General features: G+C 43.7%; 1 protein-coding gene across 1 annotated transcript in view; it reads left to right on the top strand.

The window, feature by feature from the left end:
• Positions 1–17,777, top strand: part of LOC138261642 (clathrin coat assembly protein AP180-like) — a 349,054-nt gene extending 331,277 nt beyond the window's left edge. Inside the window, exon 15 of the mRNA XM_069210792.1 lies at positions 16,374–17,777. The gene's annotated coding sequence lies outside the window, so the exon portion shown is untranslated. The remainder of the gene's footprint in view (positions 1–16,373) is intronic.
• Positions 17,778–18,177: the final 400 nt, after the last annotated feature.

The following is an 18,177-nucleotide window of genomic DNA, read 5'->3' as shown; positions in this document are numbered from 1 at the left end:
TTTTTTATGAAAAAATGTGATGTGTCCACGTTGTGTTTTGGGGGATTTCCTGTCGCGGGCGCTAGGCCTAACCACACAAGTGAGGTATCATTTTTATCGGGAGACTTGGAGGAACGCTGGGTGGAAGGAACTTTGTGGCTCCTCTCAGATTCCAGAACTTTCTGTCACCGAAATGTGAGGAAAACGTGTTTTTTTAGCCACTTTTTGAGGTTTGCAAAGGATTCTGGGTAACAGAACCTGGTCAGAGCCCCACAAGTCACCCCATCGTGGATTCCCCTAGGTCTCTCGTTTTCAAAAATGCACAGGTTTGGTAGGTTTCCCTATGTGCCGGCTGAGCTAGAGGCCCAAATCTACAGGTAGGCACTTTGCAAAAAACAGCTCTGTATTCTGTCAAAAAATGTGATGTGTCCACGTTGTGTTTTGGGGCATTTCCTGTCGCGGGCGCTAGGCCTACCCACACAACAGTGAGGTATCATTTTTATTGGGAGACTTGGGGAAACATAGAATAGCAAAACAAGTATTATTGCCCCTTATCTATCTCTACATTTTTTCCTTCCAAATATAAGAGAGTGTGTAAAAATGACGTCTATTTGAGAAATGCCCTGCAATTCACATGCTAGCATGGGCACCCCGGAATTCAGAGATGTGCAAATAACCACTGCTCCTCGAAACCTTATCTTGAGCCCATTTTGGAAATGCAAAGGTTTTCTTGATACCTATTTTTCACTCTTCATATTTCAGCAAGTGAATTGCTGTATACCCAGTATAGAATGAAAACCAACTGCAGGGTGCTGCTCATTTATTGGCTCTGGGTACCTAGGGTTCTTGATCAGCATACAAGCCCTTTATATCCCCGCAACCAGAAGAGTCCAGCAGACAAAACAGTATATTGCTTTCAGAAATCTGACATCGCAGGAAAAAGTTACAGAGTAAAACATAAAGAAAAATGGCTGTTGTTTTCAGCTCAATTTCAATATGGTTTTATTTCAGCTGTTATTTTCTGTAGGACAACCTTGTAGGAACTACACAAATGACCTCTTGCTGAATTCAGAATTTTGTCTAGTTTTCAGAAATGTTTAGCTTTCTGGGATCCAGCATTGGTTTCACACCCATTCCTGTCACTAACTGGAAGGAGGCTGAAACCACCATAAATAGTAAAAATGGGATATGTCCCAGTAAAATGCCAAACCCTTTGTTGATGGCATTTTCAGGGAAAAAACCACAAGCCTTCTTCGGCAGCCCTTTTTTCCCATTTTTTTGGAAAAAAAGAAATTTTCACTGTATTTTGGCTATTTTCTTGGTCTCCTCCAGGGGAAACCCCAAACTCTGGCTACCATTAGAATCCCTAGGATGTTGGAAAAAAAGGACGCAAATTTGGCGTGGATAGCTTATGTGGACAAAACGTTATGAAGGCCTAAGCGCAAACTACCCCAAATAGCCAAAAAAGGGCTCAGCACTGGGGGGGGGGGGGGAAGGCCCAGCAGCTAAGAGGTTAAGTAGACTATGACATATGGTTATCTCTTTTAAAAACACTGAGGCTAGAACTGGTGCAGAAGGCTATGTCTGAAGTGGGACATTATGTTGAAATCATCCACCACTACTTAAGGTATTGTGCAAAATTCTGACTGAAGTAGTTCAACTATTAAGTCAATTAAAATTCTGGACCAATGTATCACAGGAGTTGGAAGGGGCATTAGTAGTCCCATAGGTTTAGTGTGACTGGATTTCGATTAAAGAAATGTGACACAAGATTGTGTGTGTTTGACTTCTTGTTCAATTCTGACTACCACAATGTGTTGTGCGAAAGCTAGAGTTCATCAAACATCATGGTTTCCAGTTAGTGGAGTTTCGTAGCACTAATATATGAACTTATCACATAATGAATAAGCAGGCATGAAAATGTGATATTTTTGGGATAGTAATCTGTCTTTCTGCACACACGTTTCTAGGTCTAGGTGCAAGACTACGGTTTACACAGTGCATAAACTTTGGAAAGCTTCTACATTTATGGCCCATCCAAACAATTATGTGTTGATTGGTACCTCCCCAATAGTGTCTCAGGTGGGGGAAAGCATCTCTTGTGGCTAATCTCTCTTTTGTAATTTGAGTAATGCAATTCAGTTCCTGCAAGCGTTCAGGAGTAGAAAGCAACTCAATGTAATTGTAAGTTGTTGGTATTTGAATCTCTTTATGATATGATTGCACCAATTGATGTGACAGACCCTTTTCTTTCTACCATAAATAGTAATGCAGGATCAGGAGATTGCAAAATAGGGGCTGTTGTGGATATCTCTTACAGTTCCTTAAAACTTCTTCTTGCCAAGGATGCCAATAAATTGAACAATTTAACTGTACTGTAGGAGCAATGATTGATCAAAAGGATTGAATATATTGTTTTTCATAAATGTTGAGAAACCAAGAAACCTGAGCACTCCTCTAACAATAGTTGGTGCAGGCAAGTTAAAAAAAAGCTTGTACTTTTCCTTTGTCCATGTTGACCGTATTTGCTCTAAATGTGAATCCTAAATATGAGGCATACACACACATTTCCCTAACTTGGCACACTGATGATTTTGTTGTAATCAAAGGACTTACATTTTGTGCTTCCAATGTTTTGTAGTGTGTTAGAAAACCTTGGGTTGTCTTCAAGGTATACAATAAAGTAGATGTCCAAAGTATCCATAAATATTTAATTTATTAAGTGCTGGAAAAACTGCCATGTAGTTTTATACATGGTTTCCATTCATTATGTATCCTAATGTGAAGAACATTGTGTACCCCTTTTAAATCTATTTATGTAAAGACAAAAGCAGTACATATTTAATCAAGGAGCACTGAGATGAGAGGAAAGAGATAGTTTTTTTTTATTCTTATAACGTTTAGTTCATAGTCATCACTGCATATATTCTGTATAATTCTCCATTCACAGCCTAAGAGGTTGAGTGGCAGATAAGTCCCTCGGCAAGAGTTCCTTGTATATATCCTCTTAGCTCCTTCTCTTCCTTGATAGTGAGATCGTAAAAATGTACCTATGGTATCTTCGAGCGCGGGATAACAATTAAAACTCTGCCTTACTCTATTAGGCTAACTACCTATTCACATTTGCTGATCTTTAGTTGAAGGATCTTATAGCAGTGGCAGGAATTTCTCTTAAGAATTACGTTAGTTACTCTACTGTATTTCCATGTCTGTCCTTTCATTTTGTTATTAATTGACCTCAAGAAAAGAACTGCACTATCACCTTACTGTGGCTCAACAACATAGTGAAATTGCTAATACGTTACTGATGAGAAAGTATGTCACCTTTCAAGCTTAGGATAGAAATAAGGTAGAAAAGTTTTAAAAACCTATGCTTAGATCAAGCAAGACATGTTTGAAAAGATCCGAAGAGGGTAACCTGTTGCATGGAGACCCTTCTCTAAGAACGTGGATCCTGACAGGAGAACACTTAAAGACCAATTGTCAGCCTACTGATTTTATTATTAGGTTAACTAATGGTTACTAGGGCATTAGAATCTTGTGAGCCATGGGAGCGAAAAATATGTAATGTGGCTTACAATTGCCGGTACACGCTATGCTATATTTGCTGTGAAAAGTAGAAATGTGTGTGTCCCTTGATTGGAGCATCAGTGATATTTCTCCATTAATATCTGCATGTTGGTAATTATTCATCCTGGTTCTTACCTATGCTGAATAGCAGCGTATTGTGCCATCTAGTGGCACGAGCAAGAATTATTTGTAAAACAGTCAAATAGATATTGACACATGGCTTCATGTAGGTCGCTCCCCTGCACCGCGTGCCGGTGCTGCCTCTGCTTCCAGGTGCCTGTGATTCTTTTTTGTTCTTTTTCCTTCCCCTCGACCCCTGCCGCTGTGTCCCTGCCGCCCTCCCTCCACTTCAGTTTTCCCTTTTCCCGCCCCTGCGGCCCTGCAGTCCCCCCCTTGCTCTCCCATTCGCTGCTTGCTCCCCTCCCATTCGCTGCTCGCTCACCTCCCTCCTCCCTGCTGCCACATCCCCTCATATGGCAGCTGCAGCACGGACGCGCCACTGGCGCGCCAAAGGCGCACCTAAGGCAAGCCCGAGCGCCAGGACACCTGGTCCCCAAAACCAGCACGGCCAGCAACGCCGTTAAACCGCCAGCACCCTCTGCGCACTCAACACCGGACGAGCACACGCCTGCTTCCTGGCCTCCCCTAAGCACACCCAGGGACCCTTCACCTGCTGGAATTGCAGCCTCATCAACCTCCAAATCATCCAACCTCCTGCCGAGCTTGACCGCAACTACATCTGATGCATCCTACTTAACACTCGCTCCGCACGCAAACATGCCGTCGAACTCTGGGACCTGCTCGACACCTCCACCCCAGATGTCGCCTTCCTGACGGAGACCTGGATGAATGCCTCCGCGGCCCCAGAGATCGCCATAGCCATTCCGGACGGGTAAAAGATCACGCAGGGATCGCACCAACGGAGTCAGAGGTGGAATTGCCATCTTCCACAAGAACACCATCAGGGTCACCACCTATACCGACGACACCCTCAGCACTGCCGAACACCTACACTTCCAGATCCACACCAACCCCAACACCACCCTCAGAGGAACCCTCATCTACGGACCCCCCGGACCTTGGCCTCAGTTCTGCGAAGCCATCGCCGACCTTGCCAGCAGGCACGCCCTAGCCTCCGCTGACTACGTCCTCCTCGGCGACCTGAACTTTCACCTGGAGAATAACAACGATCCCAACACCACCACCCTAAGCGACACCCTTGCCACCCTTGGACTCAGACAACTCGTCACTACCCCAACACACTCCGCCGGCCACACACTGGACCCCGTCTTCTCCGCTAGCCCCCACGTCACCTTCAGCCACACCACCGAACTCCCATGGACTGAGCACCGCTGCATCCATTTCACCTTCCAGAAACCTACCACGCACCACCACACCCAACAGATCCCCCGCCGCAACTGGAGCAAAATCAGCCAAGACCAGCTGAACACAATCCTCGCCCGAAAAACCACCCACCGAACCCACCAATCCCAACCTCGCAGCCTACAACCTCTGGCGCTGGATCGAAGACTGTGCCAACACCTTTGCCCCGATCAATAAACCTTCCAACAGAGGTGCCAACAAGAGAGCCAGATGGTTCACCTTGGGCCTTCAAGTCTCCAAGCAAACCTGTCGGAAACTGGAGAGAAAGTGGCTCCTCGAACAGACTCCGGACAACCATGCCGCATTCAAGAACGCCTTCGCAATCACCATCACCTCATCAGATCTGCCAAGAAAACCTCCTTCAAAGACCGCCTGGACAACAACGCACACAACAGCAGGGAGCTCTTCAACATCGTGAATGAATTCTCCAACCCCAGCTCCAGCACAAATGACATCCCACCTTCACAAGACCTGTGCAACTCCATCGCCACCTTCTTCCACCACAAGAATAGACATCCATGACAGCTTCAACAGCCAGACCACCCGCCAATCACTGACTCCTCAGACTCTCCTCCAACCTTCAACTACGACCTACTGCTAGTCTGGGCCAACGTGAACGAAGACGACACAATCAAAACCATTGGCTCCATCCACTCTGAATCTCCGTCAGACCTATGCCCGCACCACATCTTTAACAAAGCAAGCGCCACCATTGCACCCCACCTCTGCAAAGTCATCAACCTCTCCTTCGAGACCGCGACCTATCCCGAGAGCTGGAAGCATGCTGAGATCAAACCCCTACTCAAGAAACCCAAGGCGGACCCGAGAGACCTCAAGAACTTCCGCCCCATCTCCCTGCTCCCATTCCCGGCCAAGGTCATTGAGAAGATCGTCAACAGACAACTGACCCATTACCTCGAAGAAAACAACATCCTGGACCCATCCCAGTCAGGGTTCCGCAGCAACCACAGTACGGAAACCGCCCTCATCGCCGCCACCGACGACATCAGGACCCTGCTTGACAACGGCGAAACTGCGGCCCTCATCTTCCTGCACCTCTCGGCTGCCTTCAACACCATCTGCCATCGCATCCTATGCACAGTCCTTCACAACGCAAGGATCCGGGACAAGGCTCTGGAGTGGACCACCTCCTTCCTCTCCGGCAGAACCCAGAGCGTCCACCTCCCCCCTTTCCGCTGCGAAGCCTCTAAGATCATCTGCGGCGTTCCCTAAGGTTCGTCCCTCAGCCCTACACTTTTCAACATCTACATGGCCCCGCTCGCCCGGCTGCACAACCTCAACATCATCTCCTACGCCGACGACACCCAACTGATCATCTCCCTCACCAAAGACCCCCTCACCGCCCAATCCAACCTCCACGAAGGAATGAAGACCGTTGACGAATGGATGAGGAACAGCAAACTGAAATTGAACTCTGATAAGACGGAGGTCCTCATCTTCGGCGCCAACCCCTCAGCCTGGGACGACTCCTGGTGGCCGACCGCTCTGGGAGCGGCCCAACACCCACCAACCACGCACGCAACCTGGGCATCATCCTTGACTCAGCACTCTCCTTGACCAAGCAAGTCAGCGCTGTCTCCTCAACCTGCGTCAACACCCTCCACATGCTCCGCAAGATCTACAGATGGGTCCCCGCAGATACAAGAAGAACAGTCACCCAAGCCCTTGTCAGCAGCAAACTTAACTACGGAAACACCCTCTACACAGGAGCCCCGGCCAAACTCCTACAAAACGCCTCCGCACTCCTGATCCTCGATGCCCACAGCCACATCACCCCCCTTCTGAGAGACCTACACTGGCTCCCCGTCAACAAAAGGATAACCTTCAAGCTCCTCACCCACGCACACAAGGCGCTCCACAATACTGGTCCAGCCTACCTCAACAGACGACTCACCTTCTACAACCCCTCCCGCCAACTCCGCTCAGCTGACCTCGCCACCGTCCCCGCATCCGGAGAGCAACTACCGGAGGCAGATCCTTCTCCCACCTAGCCGCCAAGACCTGGAACACCCTTCCTTTGCCCCTGCGACAGACCGAAGACCTGCTGATTTTCAGGAAGCAGCTCAAAACCTGGCTATTTGAGCAGTAGCAGCACCCACCCACCCTGCCCCCCCTCAGTGCCTTGAGACTCTCACGGGTGGTAGTGCGCTCTACAAATACACTGATTGATTAATTGATCGACATTAGGTGCAGTGCGGCTGTGAATTTCACGCACAGGCATGACCCCTTTCTGTACAAGGGTGTTGGTTTTCTTTTTCATCTATTCTGCTGATGGTTGAGGATTATTAACCTGCTTGCCTAATGTTCAGTGTATTCCTACGTAGGGCATTGCTCTGGTTTTTAGCTTTCACCTGCACAGTGTTTGTGAAATCCTTTGTTATTATATATCTTAAAAGGGGTATACATGCCGCCCCCTTGCTTTACTTGCTTTTCATTGGTTCCTGTGCTTGACACTTACTTTTCCTCAATTTCTGTTGGCTGTGGCATACTATTTCCTGCTCTTCCTCATTGTGTTTGCTCTTATGAGTGTCCTGAGGCCCAAGTGCGGTTTACATCCACTTTTGGGGACTACTGTTTCCATGGCCTTTGCTAGAATTTTTTCTTAATTCATTTACTATTTTACAAATACCTCAAACCTAGAGAGATTAAATGATTACACAGAACAATGGATGTTGTGCCTCCCATCGGAGACTTGAACCCTGTTCTCCATCTTCCAGGTCGCCCTCTCTGAACCTTACAGCTAGTTTCTTTTCTGCCTCGCCTTACTTGCTTTTCTGGCCCTTGAAATGTGAAGACACGAGTTTCTGTATTGTAACAAACAAACCTTTGTTTATTTATTTTCTCACTTGATTTGCTATTTTACACGTCGCACGAACGAGTTGGAGCTCTTTACAGACATGGAGCGATTAAGCAATTTGCCCAGAAACAATGGATGTTGTGCCTCCTGGGGGACTCAAACTCTGTTTCTCAGCTTCCAGGTTGGCTGATCTAACCCTTACTCTAGCTTCTTTTATGCTTTGCCATACTTGCTTTTCCGGTCATTTAAATGTGAAGGCACGAGTTCCTTTATTGTTCCAAACAAAGTTTTGTTTATTTTACAAATGCCAGATTTGCTTTTTCATTTTATTGAATATATTTAAATATTATTGCAGTATTAAATATCTTCTTCGTAACTGAACTGGACCTACAGCACCGATATCTTGGGTTTCCGTAAAAACTACAACACTTTGCGCCGGAATAGCGTCGTTTTTTTTGACGCAATTCCGACGCAAAACTAACTCCATATTTATACTTTGGCGTTAGACGCGTCTAGCGCCAAAGTCCATGGAGTTTGCATCATTTTTTAGCGTGGACACCTACTTTGCGTTAATGATATGCAAGGTAGGCGTTCCCGTCAAAAAAATTGACTCCGAGGCATGTGCGCCGTATTTACACTCCCGGGCAAAATTCACGCCCGGGAGTGGGCGGGTCAAAAAAAATAACGTCCGCCCGCTTTTGCGCCGTTTTTTAGCGCCTGGTCAGGGCAGGCGTTAAGGGACCTGTGGGCTCGGAAGGAGCCCAGAGGTGCCCTCCCAAGCCCCCAGGGACACCCCCTGCCACCCTTGCCCACCCCAGGAGGACACCCAAGGCTGGAGGGACCCATCCCAGGGACATTAAGGTAAGTTTTTTTTTTTTTTTGTGGCATAGGGGGGCCTGATTTGTGCCCCCCTACATGCCACTATGCCCAATGACCATGCCCAGGGGACATAAGTCCCCTGGGCATGGCCATTGGGCAAGGGGGCATGACTCCTGTCTTTGCTAAGACAGGAGTCATTTCAATGGGGGTTGGGAGTCGGAAAAAATGGCGCAAATCGGGTTGAGGCGAAAAATTTGCCTCAGCCTGACTTGCCCCATTTTGTGGCACCCAAGCTCCATATCCCCCTACGCCGGCACTGCCTGGTGTACGTCGTTTTTTTTCACGCACACCAGGCAGCGCAGGCGGCTAACGCCGGCTAACGTCATTGAATAAATACGGTGCCCGCATGGCGCTTCAGAATGGCGTTAGCCGGCGCTAATTCTTTTGACGCAAAACTGCGTTAGCGCAGTTTTTCGTCAAAAAGTATAAATATGGCCCTTTGTGCGCACTGCGCAAAGTGACCCTCATCCAGAAACTTCCTTCCTGCCGTCATCCATTACACTTCCGTCCTACTGCGCCAAGAAGACGGAGAGTCTTCACCGAGACTTTCATGTAATTCTTTTCGGAACCGCTATGAGAATGTACAACTGTTTGGCAGTTTTTTAAGTTGTAAGGGGGGGGTGAATGTGTACAGTGTGTTACCTCTAGTGTCTGTGAAATCAGTGAGTAAACCTATTTTAGGAGTCAAAACATATGATTTGCTTTTGAAAACATTGGCAGCGCCGTTTGGAAAGATTTCAGTTAATGTCTTTGGATGCTGAGTCATCTGCTGTTTTTGTTTTACTATCTTTCTTATGACTCCTTTTTTTTGCTTTCTTTGTCACTGCTAGTGGAAGTTATTTTTTATTTGTTTTATTTTGTGTTTGCTTCAGTCACACCTTTACTATGCTAATGCAAAATAACCTATTGGTTTTTCTGTAGTGAGAAACCCCATAAATTAAGCCTTATATAGTGGTGCAGTTGACTGTTGCATCCATTACAAGTGCTGGATTTAACATTTTGCTCGCAGGTTCGAACCCAGCAAGTCAACTGGAATCTTTGTCATCGTTCGGACATGAATAAAACAAGTAAAATAGAGTTTGGAAATAACAAAATAGTTATCCGCTCATGTATGCTTTCTAAAGTTATATTCATCATGCATTCCATATTGTGAGCACTTCATGGAGATCAGCTTTTTTAGAGTAAACTTTGCTGAAGTGAACGGGTAGCTAGGAGACTAGAATTGGAGACCATACCTTAAGCCTGGCATTGGTGAGTATACCTTATACCTGGATTGATAGGCTATACCTTAAATATGAATGAAGCAGAAGCATGCAGCAGCTCTTCCTAGCGCTACATACTCTTGCACCACTCTATTCGTGCAACCTACCCAACATTTCGGCCCGTACAGCACGTCCTATTCAAAAACTACCATGTGCAACACACGAACACCTACCCAACTTCAAGCAGACAGAAGGCACTTTTTAGTACTGACACTGTCTGTTACTTCCACCTGCGCATGCCCATTGTCTCCAATTTTGTGTGTGGAGGGGAAAGAGGTGGTTTATCTTAGATTGAGACCAGTGCATTGTTCTCCTTAAAATTGCATCTACTTCTCTGCCCGTAAGTTGAATTTCAGCAAATACTAGAAAGCCTGTCACCATGGTGTACTTCAGTAATTTATTGTTCGATGGCATGTGTGGCTGTAGATACATATGCTTTGCATAAGTATCCCATCTAGTATTGGGCTCGGAGTGTTACAAGTTGTTTTTCTTCGAAGAATCTTTTCGAGTCACGAGATCAAGTGACTCTTCCTCTTGGTGATAGTGCGCATGGGCATTGAGTTCTTTTGTTAGATTTTTTTTCTCTTCACTGTCTGGTTTGAACGGGTTTCCTCTCAGTTCGATCTTTCGAACTTTCCTTTCCGTCATTTTTTCGCCAACGGTATAGTATTTTGATAGCATATTTCCGCACTTTAAGTAATCAATCTGATTTTCAGCGTCGGGGTCGGTTCAACGCCCCTAATGGCGTTCAAACCCTTCTTGGGCCTACTCTGTTAATTTGCTGCCAAAAAATGCTGGGCTAATGGGACGAACTCCATTTAGGTTCTGTCCTCAATGCCTTCCAAGTTGCCATACACAGATCAACACTTGATGTGTAACTTGTGCTTGTCCTCGGAACATAAAGAAGAGACCTGCGACGCCTGATCGAAAAAGACTCCAGGACTGAAGAGCGCGTCATTGGAGATGACTTCCAAGACACTGGGCAACACTCCTGACATCTTCAGAGAGGAACATGCACAAGAAGAAACTGAACATCAGGCAGCCCTCTCTACCCGAGACTCCAACTTGGATGAAGATTCTGACATCGAGAGCCAGTCAATTCCAGCAACATAGTATGTGAGTACAACACCCCATCTTTGCACATAAAGATGTTGAAAAAGACTTCCAAGCTGGTCATCGGTCCACCACTGCCTTCGGCCCATGGTAGGATCTGAAAATTATATTCAGATGCCCCACCCTACGGTTCAGCACTGAAAGTTGCAAAGACCAAAGTGTCTTCGGCACTGACCAAAGACTCAACAGCATCCCAACCAATATCGGGATCGAGTCAAGCTTTCAATTCGAGCACTTAGGCCCTGAATAGGAAGCTTTCAACATCAGCTTCGGAGCCGACACCTTCGGTCCGAATAACTCCAATGCCGAAAATTTCAGAATCGAAAATTATGCTTACAGAAGACTCCACAATTTCAGCTGAAGGGACTTCGCAAGTGGACCCCATTTTGGAAGTCATGGACGCTCGTCAGCGCAAAATTCATATACAAATAGGAACAAGGAAAATAATTGCTTCTCCGCCTGTTCCAATTAAAAGGAGACCCTACCTTTCAAGAAACATTGGACACTGCTCCTCCTCCTAAAAAAAAAAAAAAAAGTCTCCAAGGACAAAGACAAGGCTCCAGATCAACCTCAGCCTTCTCCACCTCACTCTCCTGTACTTCATCCTACTCCACCATCACCACAATTTCCTACATCTTTCATACAGCCACAATTCTCTCCATAAGGGTAATCATCACCTCATAGAGATGACTTAGGTTATGTTCCACAAGATCTAGATCCATGGCATTTATATGATCCAGATCCCATACTCTCCAATGTCGCTGTTTTATACTCCAGGCCTTCACCCTCTGATGAAACAACAGCATACAACCAAGTTATTGCAAGTGCAATGGTATATCATAATGTACATATGCACACTGACCCTAGCAAAGAGGATTTCCTCTTTGACACTTTCATCAACACCCATAAAGAGTCAGTTCCTACCCATGCTGCCACGTATGCTTAGACATGCCACCGAGATCCTCAAAGAGCCTGTTAGGTCAAGAGTGATTACACCAAGGGTCGAGTAAAAGAAATACAGAGCTGCACCCTCAGATCCGACATTTATAAAATCACAACTACCACCAGACTCTAATCGTAAGTGCGGCACAAAAGCGTGCCAAGTCAGTCCAGAGGAGATACTCCTCTTACTGAAAAGGAGAGCAAAAAAAAAACTGGACGCAGTGGGCAAAAGGGTTGGTGCTCAAGCTGCAAATCACTGGAGAATTGCAAATTCTCAGGCACTCCTAGTAAGGTATGACAGGGCTCACTGGGAAGAAATGGAGGAACTGCTCCAGTATCATCCACAACAACATCAAAAAGAGGTCCGGAGATAGTCCCAAAGGGGGGGGCCATCTTAAACAATTTAATCTGATGTGCCATTGATGCAGCAGATACAGCAGAACATTGTGTTAACACCAGTGTTCTCATAAGAAGGCATGCTTGGTTGAAGTGCTCAGGCTTCAAGCCAGAAATACAAAGGCAATTGTCAACATGCCTTTCGATGAAGAACACTTATTTGGCCCAGAGGTTGATACCACTATTGACAAGCTGAAAAAAGACTCAAACAGCTAAAGTAATGGGGGGCTTAGTAACTAAACCAACTAGGGGTACTTTTTGTAGGCCAACATTTAGGGGAGATTTCAAGTCATCTAACGAGCCTTCCACCTCCCAAACCAAACAAGGTACAATAGAGGTTCCTTCAGAGGCTCTTACAGGGGCGCAAATAAGAGGCAGTGGTAAGGCGTTAACCTCTAGACATTTTGCCTCAAATACAAGACAGTGACTTCTTACAAATCACAACAGCACACACCTCTCCGCTGGGAGGAAGACTAGCAAATATCTGTCCTCAATGTTTCAGTATCATCACAGATCAATGAGTTCAGTCAATTATCCAACATGGTTATAGTCTAGAACTAATTTTCACTCCACCAAATATGCCCTCTCATGTTCACAAACTCACGCAATGATCTCATTCTCAAAGGGGCTATAGAACTAGTTCCCCTATCTCAACAAGAGTTAGGAGTATATTCCCTAAACTTCCTCACACCAAAGAAAGACGGCTCATTAAACCAATTCTGGACCTCTAACCTCTTAACCTATACATACCTTCAGAGCATTTTCATACGGTCACTCTGCAAGATGTTTTTCCCGTATTACAGCATAGAAATTACATGACAGCATTAGATCTCAAAGATGCTTTTTTTCACATTCCCATACATCCAGCACATCACAAATATCTCTGATTTGTCTTTTCGGGAAAACATAATCAATTCAAGGTTCCACCATTCAGGGTAACAACCGATCCCAGCATATTCACAAAATGCTTAGCAGTAGTGGCTGCGTTCCTCAGAAGACAACATATTCACGTTTTCTCATATTTGGGCAATTGGCTCATCAAAACCAGTATCATCCAACAATGTCAGAATCATACTCGGTACACAGGAAACCTTCTACACAATCAACTTTCTCAAATCCTATCTCCAACCCTCACAGATACAGCCTTATCTGGGAGCAATTCTCAATACTCATTCAAGGTTGACATATCCAATCCCAGCATGGCTTCAAGCTTTGCAAACTCTTCTGTCTCAATTAAAGGAGAACCATATTTACACAGTCAGACTGTTGATGCAGCTATTAGGGATGATGGCTTCCTGCGCTGCCATAGTTCTTCATGCCAGACTACACATGCATCATTACAGCAGTGTCTGTCTCATCAATGGTCTCAGTCACAGGGTCATCTTCAGGATCTAGTGTTGCTGGACTGAGAGACTTACCCCTTTCTGCAATGTTAGAATCCGATCAACCTTTCAAAAGGGCTGCCCTTTCAAGACCCTGTGCCTCAAATCACTCTCGCTACAGATACATCACCTCAACTACCTTAGAATACAAGGCAGATAAGATCCCATTCCACAAACTTATCACATCAACTACTTGGAGTTATTAGCAGTCTTTCTAGTGCTCAAAGCATTTCTGCCACAACTCTCCCACAAAGTGGTTCTGATCCGTATGGACAACATGCTACCTTAAAGCCAAAAGACAACTCTTAGTTACTCCTAAAGCACATTCCAAGAGGAAGAAAGGCGATACAATGGCTTTTTTAGGAAACATACCAATGGCTGAAATATGTAAAGCAGCTACTTGGTTAACACCACATACATTTACTAAACACTATTGTGTAGGTTTTTTAGCAACACAGCAAGCCACAGTGGGTCAAGCTGTACTCAGAACATTATTTAAAACACCTCTGACTCCTACAGACTAACCACCGCTTTTATGGGAGGACTAAGTGCTTGTAGTCTATGCACAGCATGTGTATCTGCAGCTACACATGCCATCGGACGGCAAATGTCACTTGCCCCATCTGTTTGTGGCATGTTCTGCTGCAGATTCACATGCACCCTCCTACCTCCCCGGCAGCCTGTAGTCATTTGAGTTAACATTTATACATATGTAGATGTAGATATATATATATATATATATATATATATATGTTTTAATTTAGCATGGACATCTCTTTTCTTTATACTCTATCACTCCTACCTTACCCTCTGCAGGAAAGCAATCTAACATGGAGTCGATGCCCATGCGCACTGTAACCGAGAGGAGGAGTCACTCGATCCTGTGACTCCAAAAAGACTTCTTAGAAGAAAAACAACTTGTAACACTCGGAGCCCAACACTAGATGTCGGAAAAGCTATGCAGATCATGTGAATCTGCAGCACTACATGCCACGAACAGATGTACACCGGGTAAGTGACATTTTCCATACTCTTTACTTCACCCTCCTGCGGGAAAACAATCTAACAAAGGACACATTGCCCATGAGCACTGTCACCGAGAGGAGGAGTCACTCGGTCTTGTGACTCGAAAACATTCTTAGAAGAAAAACAACTCGTAGTCCAACACTAAATTGTGGACTTATGCCATGCATGTGAATCTACAGCACTACATGCCACTTACTGGGTAAGTAACGTTTTCCTTATTTGCACAAGATTATCACAATTTTGGTGATTTGCCATGCCACCATGTGTTTCTCAACATTTGTGCCAGTACTTGTGAGTAATAAAAAGGCCATTCCATGTCCTAATTAGGCATTTGTCCAGTTCTCGAGTTTGCGATTTTTAGAGAGCCAGTTAGCACACCAAAGTTATTTCTCCTTTCATTTAATCACAAAGAGTGTTACAGAAGCAAACTGGTGGAAGGGTAAACATCTGATGTGCAGCTAAAAAATTAATGCAAATGTATTGCATTGTGGCATTTATATAGCACTAACCCCACTGTAATCAGTGTGGTAAAAGGTAACAAGCATTGGCAAAGCCTATAGGTTCCACCTATGCGAATCATGTTGACTTTCAGTTTTTGTTTTACATATTGCAGAGCAGTTGAGCTGCAGTGCAATATTACTAAAAGTAAAAAAAAAAAAAAAACAGCATGACTCGCACAATAGGCAAAACCTGTTGGCTTTGCCAATGCATGTTCTCTTATTTTGATATATTCTGTCGCTTTACTCTCCATTGTTTTCCGCTTAGGTAGCCTAAGCTGCAGTGCTCCATGTTTAAATCATGATTGATGTTTCATTGGCTGCTTGTAGCAGCTTTCCCTCTGCCTCGCCTATTTAGGGATCACGTGGACCCTTGTGCTCTGTGTGCTATCATTGGTATGAAGTCACCACAGAACTGTTGGGTTTGTATGCTGTGCACGAGCAACTTAATCCTACAAGAGACCTATATCATTAGCATGAGCCTAGATCATTAAGTTGGATGGTTAGCAATTTAACTCATAATTATACTCACTTTCCTTGCATGTAAACACAGTACTGAGCTTTAACTTCTCGACTTCTGAATACATTTGACATTTATTGTATTTCGTTTTTATGCCTAGAAGATTATTTAGTAAAGACTAGTGGCTTGACTTACGATAGGTGGTAAGGGAAAATCTCTCCAATTTATGGAGGAACTATTGTTCAAATGGGAACCCAGTGGTGTAATTCACCCCCATCATCATGAGGGAGAAGATTTCTTCTTGGAATTTATAATTTAAAGTAGCCATTCACTATAGAGTAAAAAGACAGCTCACTTTACCAAGTCTGGTCTTTACCAATCATCAGCAGTACACATTCTAGAATGTTGCTTTGTTTCATGGAGTATACTTGGATTTTGAGATGTATTGTGACCTCGTTTACTGGTGGCCCTTTTAATTAATAAATCAGAATATTACTATTGCTGCCGACTCTCAAAAAAAAAACTAAAATGTTACAATTTATGAATCCAGAAAGTGACCTGGTGAACAATGTCATGTTTCTGATTTAAAATGGACAAACAAAATGTGGAAATTACTGAGGAAATGGGTGTGAGTGCAGTTCTAACTGTTGTGTTTTCTCTTTGCAGTTGCACTTTTGTGATGGGAATGTGAGAGTTTGGAGCCTACCAGTGACCTATTTAAGCTCAGTTTGAAATGAGCCACCACTACCAAACCCAGTGCTTCTTCAGACCTAATTTTACTTCTGAAAGTTGTAGCACAGGTGTGAAAGTGAACATTAGGAATGTGTACTACCTTAGCTGTTATCCCTACTCTTACCTCCATTTTTGTGAAAATGGGTTCCTTCTGTGTCTTACAGTTTAAACAATGGATGTATGTTATTGATGCCTTCTAGTGTTTTCTAAACTTTTGAGGGAAGATGATGCAACTGTTTTTGGTGATCCACTCGGAGCAACGTGTCTGTGTTTTGGAGGCTTTTATGTATATACCTTTTTGACAAACCACAGCATTTGCGTTTTACCTGTGTATTTGCTACAAAAACGTACATGGTGTGATTATCATATTGAGTAGCAAGGCGAACCCTCTCCGTATATACAAAGGTCTGTTCTTTTGTGTAGGCTACTTTTCCATTCATGGGAACTTGCGTTGTTGTGGAAATTGTTTTATTTTTGTGGTACTGTATATGCTAAGAAATATTTATAATTTGAATTAATATTTAAAAAATGCAATCTTCCATGACACACACACAGCTCTTTGAGGCTACTGTAACAAGCATGAACATCATATCGGAAAGAAATTCTTATTTATCACTATTTTATTTAAATTGTATATTTTAATTATACATTTAATTTTTTGTACATGGATCAGCATATGTGTCAGTTTAATGTGCTTGACCCCAGGTAAACTGTTTAGCACAGTGAAGCAAAAAAAAAGCCAAATGTGTCTGTCATTTTGAGGGATTTAAATTCTTGAAAACAGACTTTTTTGGATCACCTTTCGTCAGACCATCTCGATAAGTTGGCAATTTATTTTTTACGTTGTTTTGTGTTCATCTTTGTTAATTTGCTTGTTTGTTTGTTTAGTCTATTATTCTCAAAATGTGCAGGAAGTATATTCCCTCTGTCTACATCAAGTTCTTCTGTAAACACTATTACATAATAATTTATTTTTTTAATTTGTGATCGCATTTTCATTGTTCATAGTCTTTACGCTGGTGTCTTGGCTTAAGTTTTTGATGCATTCAAATGAAGTCACTGTTTATCAGTGTTGAAAAGTGGCTTGGCAGCTGTTTGTGAAAGCATATCGGGTTAGAAAGACATTCACCTTCTGTAAGTCTTTCAAATTAACTATGTAATTGATGTATGGTACCATAAGATAAGTGGTTGTTTCTGGATTTACTGTGGGGATAAACATACACTGTAATCGGGGAAAATTATACAAAGTACATTTCAAAATGGCTTTCCTTTGTATTTTGTTTGGAATCGCCAGTGCATGTGTGCCCTTTGAGATGTAATAAACACAATGAACAAAGTAAATAAACTTCTTGTCTTTAATTTCATATTGTGATTAAGTTTCTTTTGTTTTATATTTTGGAAAAAATTGTCACAACTTGAGTATTTTCTTTTTTCAACAGTGATTTTGGAAGTTGTGAAAAAAGTGGCAAGGTAAATTGCAGATTAGATGTCAACATGTATTATGGAGAAACGTGGTATTTCACCAATAAATGGTTCTTGTTTTGGCATTTAAACTATGAACTATGCTGTTAATTTAATGGTCTTAATATACCAGTAATCAATATGATCAACCCTTACACATAATATGTATTTCTCTTATTCTTGCCCCACAGCAGACAAAAATATCTGTAAAAGCTAATCAAGCTGTGAGAGATTAGTGGTAGTCATATTCCTTATATTTCAAGTCAATGCTTCATTA

This window comes from Pleurodeles waltl, chromosome 10, assembly GCF_031143425.1.
Source record: "Pleurodeles waltl isolate 20211129_DDA chromosome 10, aPleWal1.hap1.20221129, whole genome shotgun sequence".
NCBI classification, from domain to species: domain Eukaryota; kingdom Metazoa; phylum Chordata; class Amphibia; order Caudata; family Salamandridae; genus Pleurodeles; species Pleurodeles waltl.
Note: the sequence above shows the minus strand (reverse complement) of the source record. Positions and strands in the feature narration are given on the sequence as shown.